Source organism: Helianthus annuus, chromosome 11 (genome assembly GCF_002127325.2).
Source record: "Helianthus annuus cultivar XRQ/B chromosome 11, HanXRQr2.0-SUNRISE, whole genome shotgun sequence".
NCBI classification, from domain to species: domain Eukaryota; kingdom Viridiplantae; phylum Streptophyta; class Magnoliopsida; order Asterales; family Asteraceae; genus Helianthus; species Helianthus annuus.
Window position 1 is genome coordinate 178390624 of NC_035443.2, and position 6000 is coordinate 178396623.

Here is a 6000-nt window from a genome sequence, read left to right on the forward strand (position 1 = left end):
ATTATCACAAAATTTGCCACAAATTTTTAATGTTTTATTTTTAAAAATTTTTTATTTTTCTAAATTGATAAGTAACAAATAAATTAACTTTTTTGTCGAAAATGTGTAGCAAGTGGGGTCAGTTTGCTACAAATTTTAGACAAATTTAACGTATTATTTTAAAATTATCTATTTTCCTAAAATTGAACAATAACAAATAAATTAACTTATTTTTTGTAGGAAATCTGTAGGAATTAGTGTCAATTTGCTACCAATTTCCGAAAAATTTAATATTTTATTTTTAAAAATTATATATTTTTCTAAAATTGACAAATAACAAATAAATTAACTTTTTTTGTCCAAAATCTGTAGCAAGTGGTGTCAGTTTGCTACAACTTTCTGACAAATTTAGAAATTTTATTTTTTAAATTATTTATTTTGTTGTGGGTACAAATAATACAAAATTTTAGTGTATTTTGTCGGAATTTTGTCGAAAACCTAATGTTGCGACGAAATTGCTACAACTGGTAGTTGTGTGACAGTTTTGTCGAAAAATTGAAGAAAAGTTTTAGATTTTTTTTTGTTTTTCTTTTTTGTGAGAAAATTGTAGAACAATTGTAACAAAAATTGAGTTGTGAGAAACTTGTGGGAAACTTTTATAGGAAAATATGTAGTTTTCTAGTAATGTGTGATCGCTCCTTAAATTAAAATTAAAGACCATAAACATTAGAGAGTAGAGAAGTTTTAAGAACTTTCTTTTTCACCCTTCTATTTCTCTTTGTGTCCGTTTGAGTTCTTCGAGAATCAATTGTGTAAAAAAATCTCCTTCAACATTTTATCATCTCAATTATATCCTCAAACTCATCACGTACTTCATGATAGGTTTTATATAATAAAACTAATATTAATTGAGCTGGTACTCTCTGCAAAATCCTAAAGACCAAGTGTTTGGTTGGTCACATGACATCATTGACATGTTAAAATTTCATGTGACCTAGACCAATATCAATATAAACTCGACTGCCACCATTTTTTATGTTTAACCAATAAGAATGGTTTGATTCTCAACTATATAAGAGTGGATGGAGGGGACCTTGAAAGCACTATCCGAAAAGATGGCCACGTCGGTCCAAATTGCTCCTCGTCAGACATAAGCTCGGGATTTAAGGTTGGTGAATGAGAAGGTACTTCTTGAGAGAACCAAATCTATGTGAGAGAGCGGAAAGTGAAATTGGAAAGGGGTGTGGGAACACCTGGCCCCTCACATGAGAACTTAAATTTCTCTTCCTCTGGAGGTCTTTCCCCCCAAAAACTCCATGTCTTTTTTGTAAGAAAATAATTATGTGTATTGCATTCCAACTTATTTACATGATCCCTTTTATAGGGGAGAAACACAAAATAATTTAAGAAACAATTTACACAATAAATCATTGATTGACATCCTGCTAAATATGGAATGAATTTATCCCTCTAATTACTTTTATTTGATTTGATTTTGTTATTTTAAGTGTTTATCTTTGACATTTCCCCTCAAGTTGTGCAACATGATCTTTAAGACTATCCGCATCAGTGAAATGCTATCCTTTCTATAAATAGCCTAATCAGCATGCCACATCAGTTTTTCACTTATTCTTCCCACAAACACTTTTTACCCACAACAATAACATATATATCCTTCTCACAAACAACCTTATTATAATTATTTTATTAAATTTAAACTAAATAAAAAAAAAAAGAAAGGACCCACCATTTCCCCATTCTTCACCATTCTTCCCTAAGAATCCTTAAGAATGAACACCCTTCATGTCATCCTCTACAACACCCACTAATCCATCCCTCTCACAAATGTTCTCCACATAGGCCAAGAATCACCTACAAACATCCTTAATGTGGATAGTCTAATGCTCAACTTGTAAAAAATGGATTCAAAAAATTTCCATGTTACTGCCATTGTGAGAATATCTGCCAACGGACCTTCAAACTTCACAATAGGAAGTTCAATATTATTATCTTCAATCTTTTCCTTTATAAAGTGTCAATCCACCTCCACATGCTTAGTTCTATGGTGTTGCACATGATTTTTTGAAATCTTTATGGTGCCTTGTTGTCACACATTAGTTGTACCAAACAATTTTGTTGAAGCCCAATATCATTTGTTAGTTTCTTTAACCATAAAACTTTCACGATCCTTTTGACAATCTTCTCCAGGTCAAGTTTCTTCCAACATGAGTGGCTAATCCATCAAGTTTCACCCTAGTGTGGATTTTATAATTGAACGATTGTTTTGATTGTGTTAGCATTTTCTTGTATTCATGATTGTTGAGATTTCTTGGATCATTGACATTGTGAAATTAATTCTACTAATTAAACTTCAATTTAATTTAGAGTTTGTTAATGCTCTTGATTGATAAAGCATACATTTGTCCATTGATTGATGTTGATGATTATTGATGGCTAATTCTTGAAATCCAGCCTCGTTAATACCAATTGTTCACTTCAATTCCAAACTCGTGTAATTGAATCTAAGTTACTTATTCGAACCCGGGTGTGATTCTTTTCCATATGTTTTAAATCATATAAAAAATACAGTGTTCCTATTTTAGTTGCAAGTTGTTAATTTTGTTCCTTTACCAATTGATCACCAATTGTTGGATGTTACAACTCTCATTCTTAATCAACCAATTCAAACATTAAATTAATCATAGCAAGTTTCAGAAACTATTTTTTAATGAACTTAACATAAAATACCAACCACAAACTCTTCGTGGATTCGACACCCTTCTTGCCATATTTGCTATCCAGTTTGAGGTAATTAGGAACACTTTTCTCTCTATTTTTGACCGGACCCTTCGATGCTGGTCATGAATCATACATAGTTTTGCTCTTTTCGCCCTCTGATTGGTTCATAGCGACTAGATCCATCCGTATTCCTACAGATGGGTCCCTATCATGTGCTACACCATTGAGAATTAGAAGTCTAGCAGCTTCCCGTAATATGGTGACATATGCACTTTCAACTATAGGTTCTTTCTTGAGGATACGCTTGATTAACTTAAATTTCTCATAGATTGTAGTAAGTAACTGGTGCAATCTTTGCTCTTAAATTTTGTTGTTGTAGACTTGTATGTCTTTGGGATCCTCATAGGGTTTGGGTCTCGTCTATCGATAATGTTCTATAATTTATTCCAGCACTCCTCTAACATGTCTTCACCTTGTCTTAACGAGTTTGCCCTTTTGTAAAGATCAAATATTTGAAGAGAGTCCGTTCTGACCCATACGTGACTGTAGCTCCACTCCACAGTGCTTTAGCGACTGGATATCGTAGGACATTGTTTACAAGTCTTGATTCATTGTTATGGATCACCCAAGTAAACACGCATTGATCATCTTGTTCCCAACGGATGTAGGTGGGTTTGTTTTTTGAAGGAGGTTAGGGGTCTTCTATGATACGGGATCCTCTCCGTCGTCCATTAATTGTCTTTTTTCGTCAGTGTTGCCCAAAGAGCTTAATTGTCTCTGCTTAAATTGATTCCAAGATTAAGGTTTTCATAATTCATTGAATTTGTTTGAACTCCTAGGCCATTCCTCAAAAGGGCATCGATTTTGAGTGCCAATTCATCATTGACATTGTTGTTTGACTAACTGAACCTTTTGTATCTTACATGTTTCTTTGTTCTTGTTGTACGTAGAGTTCTTTTTTTTTTTTGCTAGGGTTTGAAAGAACGGAAGAAGTTGACGTGGATGTAAGAATGCGGCAGGGATGTAAGAAGGCGACAGGTTCAGAAAGGTGGCCCTAATACCATGTCTTAGGGTGAGCGGCGCACTCCCCTAAGAGGGGAGTCCCCTCTCTTACGCACACCCAATCAGGTTATTGTTAGGGCTGGATTTTTACTATGAATGATCCTTATACGTGATCCTAACCAGTGATCCTTATTTCTTTGGCAGGCAGTGATCCTCAGCCGGACCTCAGGATCAGGATCACGGGACATTGAGGTGATCCTTATACTAACGGTCATTTTCGATTACTACAATATTATTTTGCAGGAATATCTAGCAGGATATGCCCTACATATCATGATCCAGGGACGCGCTTTTACAAATATGGCAAGAGCTGAATTGAAGATGAACGTTGTGCCGGATATGGAAACATGGCTTGATCTAAGGGCAGCAATTTAGGCTAGATTATCTTTATTTCTAAAGGGGTAATGAGCTGATTAGTGGTCTATCTACCTAAAATAAGTTACCTACACATGTATAAATACCCATCTTCCTCATTCGGAAGAACACACACAACATACGACACAACTCTCAACACTTAGACACTCAGTGATCCTTGTACTCAGCTCATTATCATCCGAAGTTGTAACTACATTTTTATTATATTGAAGTTGGTGATCGGTAGTTGCCATCACCCGAGGTTTTTTATGCCGGAGATCATACATTGATCAAGGGCTTTTTCCTCGTATAAATCATTGTGTCTTTGCATCTTTATCACAGAAGTGATCCTTTACTTTCATAGCTAACCAAGCATCATACCCCATTTACATAAAGTTTGGTTACATTATCCTTGTGTGATTTTTGACCAAAACAGTTTGGCGCCCACCGTGGGGCAATTGGTGCTTCATTCATAAAGAAAATCTTTTGTTCGAAATCATTTCGAAGAGTTACATGGCTTCATCATTGAAGAACACCTCCACGGCGATGTCTGCAGTCACCTCAGCACAAGCCACTCTACCTCCTCCACCGGCAGGATCCCAGAGAAATGCTGAGAAGAGACCAACCCCTTCTTTCTCTAAACCTCCATCTTCTTCTGTTATGAATTCTTCTACTCCCAGTACTAGTGATGTGTTTGCTTTAATTTTGCAGATGAAGGATCGTATGCAGCGGCAGGATGAAACTAATGACAGGATCCTCAGGGAGATTGGAGATCTCAAAAGACAAAAGAAAGCGGCAGAGGATCATTCCCCACTGATGCCAAAATCCTTGAGTTTTGAGACTCCAATGGCCACCTCTCAGCCATCAGGGATCCCAGACGTACAGATCACAGGGGAGACGAGAGGATTACATCTCAAGTCAGCAGCAATGACTCAGACATCGGGCTCGTATTTTCAGCCAGCAGGATCCTATCCTCAGTATATGGGATCCTTCATGAATCCGGGAGCCTATCCGGGGGCACAGCAGTTTCAAGGATCCTACTTTATCCCAGGATCATTCCAGGGCCAAGGATCCTCCTTTATCCCAGGATCATCCCAGGTTCAAGGATCCTCCTTCGTTCCAGGATCATCCCAGATACCAGGATCCTTACAGATGCCAGGATCCCTAAAAAGTTTGCAAACAGGGAGTCTAGATGTCCATCAAGGGGACTTCATTCCAATGCAGACCATTGCTTCCACTGGTCCTTCCGTTGTTCCAGAATCCCAGCAATGTGGATTCCCCAACCAGAACCCAATGGGAGGTAACACTTTAAATAATTATCCTACTACTAACCTTGGATTCATGCAGGATACAGGTACCAATCATGTTATGGCCAGGGAATTACAGAAACTAAAGGACATGATCTCAAGTGTTCCAGGGGTAGTCAAGCCTATCCCAGAAATTGCAGATGGGAGCCACAAGGTATCTCGCTTTGCACCACCAATCTGTGATGCAGAGGTACCCAAAAGGTTCCATATCCCTACCATGAAGCTGTATGATGGCACAACGGATCCAGAGGAGCATATAGCACAATACAGGGAAAGGATGGAAATCAATCCTATCCCAGAAAAGTTGAAGGAAGCATGCCTATGTAAAGGATTTGGATCCACTCTAACTGGATCAGCTCTTAAGTGGCTGCTAAGTCTTCCCCCTTACTCTATTACTTCATTTGCTAATTTAGTTAATTTATTCAACAACCAATTCTCTTGTAGTAGAAAATTTGAAAAATTAACTAGTGATTTGTACAGGATAACTCAAAATAATAATGAATCATTAAGGGATTATATAACTAAATTTAGTAAAGAATCCTTGGATATTCCTAACTTG